This window comes from Lycium barbarum, chromosome 11, assembly GCF_019175385.1.
Source record: "Lycium barbarum isolate Lr01 chromosome 11, ASM1917538v2, whole genome shotgun sequence".
In the NCBI taxonomy this organism is placed as follows: domain Eukaryota; kingdom Viridiplantae; phylum Streptophyta; class Magnoliopsida; order Solanales; family Solanaceae; genus Lycium; species Lycium barbarum.
Genome location: NC_083347.1, coordinates 19,149,638 through 19,163,061, shown reverse-complemented (window position 1 = coordinate 19,163,061; position 13,424 = coordinate 19,149,638). Strand labels below are relative to the sequence as shown.

Below are 13,424 nucleotides of genomic sequence, written 5' to 3'. Positions count from 1 at the left end.
TCCGCATTAGTTATAATTTTCTCAAACAAAAACCAAAATATTATCTATCGTTTGGCTTTAGCGTAGTTGGTGAAAGTTCCTTACTTTCTTAATCGCCTAGCACATTGTTCCCTGTGGGATCGACCCCGACTCATAGTTGGGTAAATATATTGCATACGACCGTGTACACTTTCTCTTTGAGGAGTGTATTTGGACGTTATCAAAAATGACGCCGTTGCCGGGGAACAATTGGTGTATTTTGGCTAATCTAGGAAATAAGCTAACTTGCTTTGAACCGAACCCGTAAATATTTGTGTAGTTGTTTTCTGTGTTTTATTTTTAGTTAAAAAATAAAAAAAAATAAAAAATAATGGCATCTTGGAATGAAAATGGGTTTGATGGTTGTAATCCATATTTTGATGACCCATGTCCATATTGTGGAGGACCCCACTTTTGGCAAGATTGTGAATATGCTCCCGGGAGAGAGATGTGTGCACCGTCTCAATCCTATGATGAGAGTGTTTGTAATATATGTGGTGGTCAAGGTGGACATTGGGGTGATTGTCCCAATTATTCCATTTCCCCTCCCCCTAGTTGTTCTAACGAAAATGCTAGCTATGCTTTTGAGTTTGACAGGGACAACAACTTGACAAATGAAGGACAAAGTGCCGGACATGAAGGCATTATGGCAATGCTCCAAACATACTTAGATCGAGAAGCTAAAATAGAGGAAGAGCGAAAGCTCCTCCAACAATCCATTTTAAAAAATGGAGAAGCCATAAAAAGACTGAATGATTCATTTGAGGATGCAAATTCCTCAATTGTCATGGAAGTGCCGACTCCTCAAAATGAAATGGTTGAAGAAGAGATTTCAAGTTTACAAGATGAACCCGAAAATTCTTGTGACCATGACGAGAGTTGTGAAATTGAAGAAACGGTTCAACTTGAAGAAAATGAGCTAAGTCATGAAGAAGAAATCTCCAATTCTCGAAAAGAGGAAATTGAGGAAATGTTGAATGGCATTATGGCGAGAAATGAAGAATATGGGAAGATTGTGGCCAATTGGTGGGAAGTAGTTCAACAGGGAGATGATGAAACTATCCAAAACATGGATTTCACCATGTTAGGATTTTTACAAGCTTTGGACGATTCTCACCATGAAGAAAAACTTGACAAAGAGGAAATTTTGAGCCAAGATTGGCTAATGAATCAAGCTCAACAACTTGAAGCCTATGGAAATCACCGTGAAGGCTTTTCACGGATGATGGAAGAATATCTAAAAATGCATGTTGAGCAAAGTCAAGAAATGGAGTCACTTGAAATTGCTATCCAAAAATTGGAGGCCGAATTGAATGCAAAGATTGAGGAATGTAACACTCAATATCAAAAGGCCATGGATAGTAGTTTTAAGTTGGTTTCCAATGAAGAAGTGGTCACTATTGATTTTCAAGAGCTAATGATAAATTACCAACCAACAAATCCAAAAATAGTGAATGATGCCGAAATTGAAGAAATGATACTACAGTTGCATAAAAAAGTTCATGAAATCGTTTTTGAAGACTCTAGTTCATTTATGGGTAAGAATGTCAAAATTCATGCAAATTTGAAATTTGAGCGCGTTGGACCACATTCGAACCATTTTTCAACGTTGTGCTTGAGTGATGATATGGAAGTTGAACCAAACAAGCCAATGGAGAATTGTGGATACGACGAAGAAAGCGTTTTTATTTTGAAGTTTGCTATGCCAAGAAGACAAAATGGCATTCCTCACTCAAAGGCCAAAAAGTGCAAAATGCGACATCCGAGAGTTGGCCTCTTTATTTTTTTTCCACCGCCTCATGAGCATCACCGGAATCTTGATTCAAAGTTTGGGCGCAAATTCATATGCTCTAAATGGCGAGAAAAGCGGTAAAGTTGGTATCCGTCGTGCCGCGACGTTAACTTAAGCGCTTGGTGGGAGGCAACCCATCGTTTTTAAAATTTTTAATCATTTTTTTTTAATTTGATTTCTTTTTTAGAATTGTTTAGTTTATGATTTGTGACTAATCTGCAAAATTTCACAATTTTTGGAATTGTTTTGAGCAGGTTGGGTTTTCAGAACAGCCACAAATCAGTAGCTGCTGGTTTTTGTAATTTGTTAGACTGGTTTCTGTGCTTATTTTCTGAATCTGGAAAAATAGGGGCAAATTTTACTCTTCGCGATCGCGACCAGAACCCACGCGATCGCGTAAAAAAAAAAGAAAAAAAAAAGGAGTAAATTACTCTGCGCGAACGCGCCACATGGCCACGCGATCGCGCAGAGGCACGTTTTTAAGTTAATAAACAGACCTGGGGGTTAAAATCCCCCATTTTCCTCCCATATTCCTCCCATTTCCCTAATTCTCTCTCAAACACAATTTTATTTTTTTTTGAAAAATTCTTCAACTTGCAACCACAAGGTATGTGATTCCTTCATTGTCTTGTTCATAGGGTTGTTTTTATCATCATTCCATGTTAGAAATTGTGAAAGAACTTTTTTTCTTTTACTTGTTTAACCATGAATATATGATGAAATTGTTGAATTTGTTGTTATATAAATTGTTGTTTGTTGTTGAGTGATTGTGAGTTGAGTGTTGGGTGCTGATATAAGAAAAAAAATGGGGCAAAATACGTGCTTAGAATCATTGAATTGAAGCCCCAAAAATGATGCCCATAACCTGTTTGTGAAAATGTTTCTGAGAATCTGAAATGACTCAGCGCGATCGCGCTTATAATAGACGCGATCGCGCTGAATAATGGCTAAAAATTACGCGATCGCGTCGTGTTGAACCGCGATCGCGGTGAAGAACATTCTCAAAATGACGCGATCGCGACTCTTTGTCACGCGATCGCGCTGAAGGGAAATTCCCAGTGCGCAAACAGAGTGCTCGCACAAGAGCTGCTCAAAACTTGGGTGGCTAATTTCCTTAACTCAACTCCTCATTATACATCATTGTAGGTATTCATATGCATTGTATTTGTTTTGTAGGTACTTAACTCAAAAAAATGGCTTCATCATCCAGTGCTGCCCAAGTACCCTTGATTGAATATTATGACACCACCACCTTCCAGTCAGCAAAATGTTCGAAGCTATATGATAGACTGCTGGGAAAGAGCTTCATTGAAGAGAGGGGCTTTGTAACAGAAAGTTTGGAAGAAAAGATGCCCGAGTTCTATGGAAGGTTGGTAACAAGCGGCTGGATACGCTTTGCAGATGAACCAATCAGGGCAAATCATACCTTGGTGCGGGAATTCTACGCAAATGCTGCAGAGGCAGACATTACACATAGGGCAATTGTCAAAGTCAGAGGTGTGGATGTCCTGTGCAATGCCTCAAGAATCAATGCCTATTATAATCTGCAGGATGGTGACAACAGCGAGATGGCACAGATGTACGAAAACCTGCGGCAACAATGGTTTGTGACCCACCTTCACGGTGGGGAACAACCAAAGTGGCTAAACACAATGCAGAAAAGGATTGACTCTGCAGAGTTCACCGCTGAAGCCAAAACTTGGCTTGATATTGTCACATCCAGGGTGCTGCCTTCAAAACATGATTCAGAGGTGCCACTTGAGAGGGCTAAAGTAATTTGTGCTGTGATGGAAGGATTGCCTGTTGACGTGGGGAGGCTCATTATGCAGGAAATCCGGGAGGTGGTGCTTGAACGGACCAAGAGCTTATTCTTCCCATCATTGATCACTTACTTGTGCTCCACTGATGGAGTGCCCACAAGACCAGGCGACAGAGAAAAAGGGCCTGCTGGACCGATTTATCCGTTGAAAAAGAAAGGGCCTGGTAATGTACAGAAGAAAAGGAAGATTGATATAGCAACATTATCATTTCAGCAGTTCACATCTACTGCATCAGATTCGATTGGTGGGGCATCTGCCCCCCCCCCCCCCATGGCTATACCAATCTTGCCACCACTGCAAGAAGCCGTCAGGCCTTTCCAATATATCTCCACCCAGGTCCATGGGGTGGACAATAGGCTTCAGCAGCTAGTGGCTAGTCTCCCTTCGGGCCCACATGGAGAAGGCACATCTACAGCTCCCTCTGTTCCTATTGGTCCAACATTAGCAGGTGTGGTGGAGGACATGAAGCATATCAAAGAAAAGCAGGGAAAAATAGAGAGGAGGCAGAAAAAGGCAAGAGAGCACGCCAAGAAGCAAAGCAAATTTCTGAACAAAATGATGAGCATTCTGAGGAGTGTATGCGGAGCACAACATGAAGAGGAGGAAAATGAGGACGATTTTGTCCTGCCAGAGCCCAGCAGCTCCAGTTCAGAGGGTGACCAGAGATGACCATTAGCACGCAGTGCTAGGAGGTATGAAAAAAAAAATTAAAAAAAAAAAAAGTTTTTCTGTGTTGATGTACTGTAGTGAGGACACTGCAAGTTTTTTAGTTAGGGGTAGGAACCTCCTCGGCTTTTCTTTGCCAGAGTTCTTTTCGTGAGGGGGGGTTTTATTTTGTTGAAACTGGCATGTTTAGGATGTTACTTAGGTTGCATAGAGTAATTTTGTTTTATTTGGTACTACTTGGTAACTAATGGCATGTATTGTGTTTTGTTGAAATTTTTAGACCCCTCGAAATTTTGAAAAATGCATACTTAGAACAGTTATTGTCTGACATGATTGATTCTTTATATGACATTATGATTGTTGGGGTGTTGTGTGTGATGAATTACTACTTAGGAGGTCACAAGTGTAAAAATTATTGTCCTTATGCCGATGTGTGTGTGAGTTGTTAGTTTGATTCTGTTTATGCATGTATAATCTAGAACTTTCCCGGTTGGTCTTGTATGAAATCCGAAAGTTAGTTTGGTTGTGAGATGATCTTAGGCTTTCTTTGTTAAAATAGTCACTTTGCCTAAATAAGCCTTACCAAAAGTGTTAAATACCCTTAGTTTCCCTTTTGAGCCTTTTTGACCTTTTTCTTGGCTAGCCAATTATGAAACCTTACCCTTTGTGAAATTAATCCATCTTCGCACCCGTTCCCTCCTTGAGGCTACTAGTTAGATGAGGCAAAATGCCTAAGTTGGGGGTGAACTAAATGTGGAGTACATGTTAAAAACATAAGTTGGGGGTGGTGGAGTTTGCTAGTGGAGATTCGATGTGGTAGTTGCGTATATATATATATATATATATATATATATATATATATATATATATATATATATATATATATATATATATATAAAATAAAATAAAATAAAAAAATAAAAAAAATCAGAAAATTGTTGTAAAAAAAAAAAAAAGATTTGTAAGTTGGTTAGGAGTAAAACCACATCGAGGTTGAAAACTGAAAGAAAATAAAGGGGTGAAAAGAAAAGAGGCGAATTAAGGTGATAAGATGCTGTAGTGTTCAAGGAGGGTGAGTCACTAATATCCAAAAAGTATCCGACCCGTCCCTAAACCTACATTACAAGCCGAAACAAGTCCTAATGTGATCACAACCGAACGAGCCTAGGATGAGAACATAGAAAATAAGGGCAAGCCTATGGTATTTGCATGTGTAGATATGAATTTCTTTGTGAGTGTGAGTGTTTTTCTCTTCTCTTTCGTCTTCGTCCCATTCTTGTCGTATATATGTGTGTTGGGACATTTTTTGGTCTATGTGAGGGCATAAGGATGAAAATTGAACAAAATAAAGTGACACCCTAAAGTAGCGTTTGTGCGCACCATAATATGTTCGATAATATGATGTCATTCATTGAAGCTTCATGGTTAGTCGTAGTGTTCTTGAGTTGTGTATGTTGCTTTAAAACAGAAATTGGGGTGGTCCTTGGAAGAAAAACATGCATGCCGGTAGTTCAAAGTCAAAACCAATGTAGACATTGTTATTCTATAATATCTAGGTGTTAGATTGAGTCATGATTTTGTATGGCTTGCTTGAGGACAAGCAAATACTTTAAGTTGAGGGTGTTGATGTGGCGTGATTTTACACTACAATCGATGCTTTTTAACTATAAGTTTTACTTGTTTTTAAGCAAGTCTATGTCATTTTACGTAGTTTTTGTCATGTTTCAGGTAATACGAGGTCCCTAGAGCCTAAGTGTGGAAAACAAGCAAAAAAGTTGCAAAACTGGAATTAACTAGAAGTTCTGGAAAAATTCGTGGAAAAATACTCTGCGCGATCGCGCAGGTATCCCACGCGATCGCGCCTACGCGCGCTATTAACTATACGCGTTCGCGCTGCTAGTCCACGCGATCGCGCACACGCGCGATATTAAATCCACGCGTTCGCGCTGAAGTTGCCCGCGATCGCGCTGAAGGAACCAAGTGGAGCTGACGTCATCCACGCGATCGCGTTGAAGGATTTTCGGCAATTTTCGACCAGAACTTGAGATTTGACGATTTCTTCCATTCCAGTTCATATAAATAGAAAATTAGGGCAAAACATCAGATATCTTTGGTCATTTTGCAAGTTTTGGAGGCTAGGGTTTTTCTACAATATTGGAGGAGAAGATTGGAAGCACTTCAATGAGATATTTCTTAATCCTTTCTTCAATTCCTTGTTTTGTATTGCATATCTAAGTGTGTAGTATTTATTCCATTACTTGAATCTTGATTGTGAAACTATTCTTGATTAAAGTTTGGATTGAAACTCTTGTTTTGCTTATGTATTGAATGATTTTTATTGCTATTGAAGTGGGTCTTTGTTGATTTAATTAATCTCATTCTTGAATGTTTCCAAAGGGAGTAGCTAACCCTAGGACTCACCCATTTACTTAGATTGAGCTTGGAAGAGGAAATCTAGGTTGGGAAAGATTAATTAACAAGGATTTGGGTCATTAAACTCATCTAATAACTTGAGCTCGGAAGAGGATAGTTACTTGAGGTTAAATTGATTGTACCTAATATCACACTCTAAGGCTTGGAAAAGCTTAGAGTGAAATTCATTGATTTGGTTGGAAGACTTTCAATGAGATTTTAGATATCATTATCTATCAACACAAATCCGCTCTTAGTTGTAAAATCGTAAAATACGTTGGATCGTTACTTGAGTGTAATCTCCTATTATCCATGCTTGTGGCCATTGATCATTTTACTCGCTTTCTAGGTTAGTTTACATTTTCGCATTAGTTATAATTTTCTCAAACAAAAACCAAAATATTATCTATCGTTTGGCTTTAGCGTAGTTGGTGAAAGTTCCTTACTTTCTTAATCGCCTAGCACATTGTTCCCTGTGGGATCGACCCCGACTCATAGTTGGGTAAATATATTGCATACGACCGTGTACACTTTCTCTTTGAGGAGTGTATTTGGACGTTATCAATAAACAATATCGCTAGTAACCCCAATTGAGCGCATGACCTTTTCTTTGATTGCCACATTACAAGCCTTTACCCTTTTTTTGATGAAAAGTCTCTTTTTTGAACCTTTCCCTCCTTGAACATGAAATTGTGAATTTGAGGCCAAAAGCCTAAGTTGGGGGTGTTAGTGTTGCTTGAGAGTGGTGAAGGTTGGTGTTGTGAAAAAGTTAAAAGAAAGGAAGAAAATTTGAAAAATACAAAAAGGTTGCAAACTTTTTGTGCAAAAAAAAAAAAATGTATCTTTGTAAAAAAAAAAAAAAAAAAAAAAATTGGCAGGTGACATCACGTGCGACTCGCAGGTCAGACCTGCGATTCGCATGTGGGGTCGCAGGTCGTGCCAGTGAGTAAAAAAAAAAATTTTTTTTTTCCTTTTCTATTTTTATGTTTTGTTTTGATTATGTGCAGCGAGGACACTGCAACATTTATAGTTGGGGGTGGCATGTGCTAGCACATTATATTTTGGAACTTTATAAAGGAAGTTGGAATAATTGGGGAAACTAGTATGCAAAGGAAGGAGTGTTGTTTTGAAATGAAGAGGAAAATGGACGAAAGGTTTTGTGTAGTGTTCAAGGAGGGTGTAGTCACTTGTATCCCAAAGGCTTATCCTACCCTTCCCTAAGCCTACATTACAAGCTTAAAAAGTCCCTATGTGATCTCCAACTGAATGTTCTTGAGTTAGCGATGATTGAAAATAAGGGCAAGCTTATGGTGTGATATTTGTTAGCACTAGAATTTCTTTGTTGAGTGTGAGTGACTTTGTGTATTTGTCCCTTGTGTCGTTGTTGTGAATAGTGTGATTTTGGGACCTTCTTTCTTGTGAGGGCATATGAATTACGATAGATTAGTAATGTTGAGAAAAAAAAAATCAAGTTGAGTCGACTAAGCAAATCTAGTGAGCTAGTGCTTTTGAGTCACTTATTGAGACTTGAGTGTTGTTGCTTGATAGTTTTATATCTCTATTGCATTCTTGAAATTGTATTTTGAATGAGGGAGTTATTTGGTTGAAGCTTCACATGCTTGTAGCCTAATTGTTGGTACCAACCAAAGTCATGTTGTTGTGCTTAAAATGGATCCTCATTGAGATTTTTGTTTTAGTTTGCTTGAGGACAAGCAAAGACTTTAAGTTGGGGGTGTTGATGAGTCGTGAAATTACGCGATATTCGACGCTAATTCCTTAAGCTTTTGTGACTCCTTAAGCACTTTTGTTGTTACTTTTTGTGTTTTTATGTTGTTTTGTAGGAAAAGATGCCCGGAGAGCATAAAAGAGCAAAATAGATCAAAATGGACCAAAATGGAACAAAATAGAGCAAAACAAGCCAAGTAGCTGAAATGAGTGATCGGAAGAAACCAAGTGAAAAGAAAGTCAAAAAGAGGTCAAACTGGATATTTTTGCAAAACTGTCAAAACTGGACAGTTTTGCAAAAACGGGACAGATTTGCAAAACTGTCAAAAGTGGACAGTTTTGCAAAAACGGGCAGAATTGCAAAAACAGAAATATGGGGGCAGATTTTGACATTCTTTTGAACTTGGAAGAATTAGAGGAGCTACAAAAGAGAGGCTTAGGGCAAAAACATTATCATCTTTTGCCATTTTGCAAGCTTGGAGTCTAGGGTTCATCTACACCACACTTTGCGGTTGAAGATTTGAAGATTTGGTTGAGCATTTCTTAAACCTTTAATTCATTTCTTCAATCTCTTGCTTTGTATTGTATATCTAAGTGTGTAGTGTTTACTTTCTTCACTTGAATCTTGTTTATGGAAATATTCTAGGATTAAAGTGTTGGATGAAACTCTTATTTTGCTTATGTATTGAATGGTTTTTATTGCTATTGAAGTGGGTCTTTGTTGATTTAATTAATCTCGTTCTTGAATGTTTCCAAAGGGATTAGCTAACCCTAGGACTCACCCATTTACTTAGATTGAGCTTGGAAGAGGAAATCTAGGTTGGGAAAGACTAGTTAACAAGGATTTGGGTCATTAAACTCATCTAATAACTTGAGCTCGGAAGAGGATAGTTACTTGAGATTCAATTGGTTGTGCTTGATATCACACTCTAAGGCTTGGAAAAGCTTAGAGTGAAATTCATTGATTTGGTTGGAAGACTTTCAATGAGATTTTAGAAATCATTATCTATTGACATAAACCCGTTCTTAGTTGTAAAATCGTGAAATACATTGGATCGTTACTTGAGTGTAATCTCCTATTATCCATGCTTGTGGCCATTGATCATTTTACTCGCTTTCTAGGTAATTTTACATTTCCGCATTAGTCTTAATCTTTCTCAAAAACCCAAAATATTATCCATCGTTTGGCTTTAGCGTAGTTGGTGAAAGTTCCTTACTTTCTTAATCGCCTAGCATATTGTTCCCTGTGGGATCGACCTCGACTCATAGTTGGGTAAATATATTGCATACGACCGTGTACACTTTCTCTTTGAGGAGTGTATTTGGACGTTACCAATTTCTTACTAATATCCGAACATTAATAATATCTATTAGCTTATAGCTCAGTTCCTGGGCATTGATATAACACACACAAAACCAATTCAATGGAGAATATCTCTGCTTAGAAATTCCAGCTACCTTAGAGAACACATAAGTCTATGACAAAAGATGCATTGCCAATAGAAGAAACATTATTTGTTTTCAATTGAGTTATCTAAAAAGCAATAACTACTGTGAGCTTTTAAAAGTGACCTTTTGTGATATGTTGTATGGTTATCAATCGATCTCCTAAGCTTAATACTTGGTACAACACTAGAAGTTTATTGGATTAGACTGAAAACTCCTCTGTTGTGAGTAGAGACCATCGCATGCTTTAGCATTTATATATTCAGAAATTTGAAGATCTTTTTAGCTTTAAAACTAAACCATTGTAAAGTTATAAAAGGACTTAAATATTATGATGTATTAATAAAAACTGAGAAGTGAACCTGAAATTCTATCAATCATCGTATTATGGAGTAATAAACTTCAATGAGCTTTAATTCCACATGGGACTATGGAAGAACTACATATTTACCTTTTGCATTTAGTTAACAGGAACTCATGCTTTTTGAAAATGGCAGTGACAAAAAAAGTGTCTAAATTGTTGTACTTCCTGTCTAATTAACCATCCTTATTTTTTTTCCAGTTGAGTGAATCTCACTAAATGCAAAACTTTTCTTTTACACTCTTTATTATCTTTTCTATACCATCTTAGACGCACTCATGTTAGACGCAATCACTCTTATGCTAATAAAGTGAAGTGCCTAAAAATCAACTTGAGCTTCAAATTTAGGATACACTTCTATTTGAGGTGGTAATTGTTTGCTAATGCTTTAAATGTGGTAAGTTAAAGCAGGGTGCTTGTTAGAATTAGATTACTCTTTTTTCCTCTTGATCAGACTTCACCATTAGATTAGATGGACTTTATGGAAAAAATCAATTGTATAAAGGTATTATCAACGAACGTGTTAATATTTATCAGGTCCCTGATGCCAACAGTGGCCATGAACGAGTACCACAAACATCAAGGATGCCTAATGTTGCTGAAAATACTCAACCTTCTCACGGTACTACTCATCTATATCCTTAGGCTCCTCGAGGCATTTCCCAATATCTTTGTTAATCTAGGAAAGTATTGGTTTTACCAAAAATGCATGGATATTTTGTACGTGCTGTCTATCCTCACAGTATTCTTCTTTACTTGCTTTTCAACTTCTGCCTCCTCCTACACCATTTCCCTCCAAACTCAGCCGTGAGAACTTCTGCCATATTGCTGCTTTGTAGAAGTTTCCGACTCATGGTTTTCCTGAAAACATATTAATGGAGAGTTCTACCGAGGGCTGGATCCTATAACGTAGTCAATTGCGAACAATGCAGTTGATGGTTGTTTTATGGATACTTGATTTTAATAGAACGTAATCTATTAAGAAAATGGAGAGTTAGTAGGATTTTGAATTTGACAAATTTCACGTTATATTAGATGTAGATGTACAATTTTTTATTTTTTATTTTTTGCATAGATTTCATCTTTTAACATTCACTATCTTATTATTTCAGGTTATACGGTATGATGTTCAAATAGCATATGGAAGATTTCAATACTATGAAGAGTTGCAGGAATTGTTTGAGGACTATGCATTTAGAAACTTATTATTGTTGGTATTCGATAGGAATTAGTTACAATGACATTAGCTATTTAGTTTAAGCATGTGATTTTATCCTTTAGTTCGTTGAGACATTAATAATTAGTATTTGCTTTTGTTTCTTTAGATTTAATGAAATGTATTGTACTTTTATAAATTAATAATAGTATGTTTAATTAGCATTTTGCATTATAATTGTTGTTAAATATGTCTAATTATACTTGCTTTTGTATTTTTTATTGCATTTAAGAACGCATTTAGTGGCCATTATAATTGTCACTATGCAATAGTGGTTAAAGCAGGTAACTTCTAGCGGCAATAAAAAGACGCTAAAAGTGTTGCATTAGTCATTTTGAGAATGAATATTGCATCAATTATAATTGCCGCTACACAATGGCCGTTAAAATATGTCCCTTTTAGTGGCAATTTAATTGGATTTAGTGGCAATTTAGTTAGACACTAAAAGTTGGACTCAATTATTTTGGAAATGGATTTAGCGGCCTTTACAATTGCCGCTGAACAATTGTCGTTGAAGCCTATGGCCTTTAGCGGCAATCAAAACAATCTTTACCGACACTCTGCTTAATTGCCGCTAAAACCTTTAGCGACGCCACATACAGCGGCAAAAGTCTAATGGCCGGTAAATGTTATGGCGGCAATTAGTATTGTCGCTAAAGGTATTTTTAATTGCCGCTAAATCTCACTTTTGTAGTAGTGACTGTTGCAACCTGCTGACTTACCTCATGTGATACTTTGCTGAACATATAATAAGAACTTTTGCTCTTGTTTATCAGCTGTCCAGATACTTTCTCATATTCCTGAAGAGTATCCATGATCATCTGTAAAGATTGGTTATCTGCTGCAGAAAAAATGATTATATCATCTGCATATGCCAGATGATTCAAATCAGCACCCCACTTTGGCATCCCATAACCCACAAAACCAGGCTGATCAAACAAAGAATTTAGTGCCCTTGAGAGGACTTCTGCAGCAATAATGAAAAGAGCATGAGAGAGTGGATCCCCTTGTAGAATGAAAGAAACCATGAGCTTGGCCATTTAGGAGAACAGAATACCAATTATTTGCCAACAACCTCCAAATCAGATCAATGAAAACTGGAGAAAAGCCCATCTATCCCATCACTTTACATAAGTAGAACCATGAGACCCTATCATATGCTTTTGCCATATCCAATTTAATCACAACATTTGCTGGTTTTCCTCTCTTCCTTATAGCAGTTACAATTTCTTGTGTCAACAACACATTCTCAATTATATTTCTGCCCTTAACAAAACCAGATTGGTTTGGAGATATCACCCTTGTAAGCAGCTTATCAAGTCTATCATGAACTACTCTAGAGATGACCTTATTGATAAAGTTGCTAAGACTTATAGGCCTCATATCAGAAAATGCCTCAACAACAGTCTTATTTGACAGTAAAACCAGATTTGTGTGAGTGATAGACTTGGGGAGAGTATGTCCTTCAAAGAAAGCTTTAACCATCCTGTGTACATCATCCTTTATCACCTCCCAATATTTCTGATAAAATATACCAGAAAATCCATCAGGGCCACAGGCACTATCCCCATTTAATTCAAACACAGCCTTCTGTACTTCCTCCATAGTAGGTTGTTCAATAAGAAGTATATTATCCTCTTCTCTGATCAACTCTTGAATATGATTAAAAATTGGTGAATCTTCACTAACTTCTTCATGAGTAAATTGCTTGTGGAAAAAGTTGACAGCTTGATCAGCAACACTATCAACATCCTCAAGCCAACTACCAGCATCATCTTTAATCCTCATAACCTGGATTCTTTTCCTTCTTCCCTTTACCAGACTATGCAAGTATCTAGTATTCTTATCTCCATCAGAAAAACAGTCCATCCTAGCTTTTTGCCTCCAAAATTCCTCCTCATAATGAAGATGCAGCCTAATGTATTATGTGCATCCCTTCTTTAGAAATTTGTCAACCTAGAAGCCTAT

At 37.3% G+C, this 13,424-nt stretch overlaps 1 long non-coding RNA gene across 1 annotated transcript; it reads left to right on the top strand.

Moving 5' to 3' along the window:
* The first annotated feature begins 10,759 nt into the window (after positions 1–10,759).
* Positions 10,760–11,617, top strand: LOC132618939 (uncharacterized). The gene is made up of 2 exons (XR_009574396.1): positions 10,760–10,862; positions 11,353–11,617. It is a non-coding gene; the product is annotated as an uncharacterized LOC132618939 (long non-coding RNA).
* The last annotated feature ends 1,807 nt before the right edge of the window (positions 11,618–13,424 follow it).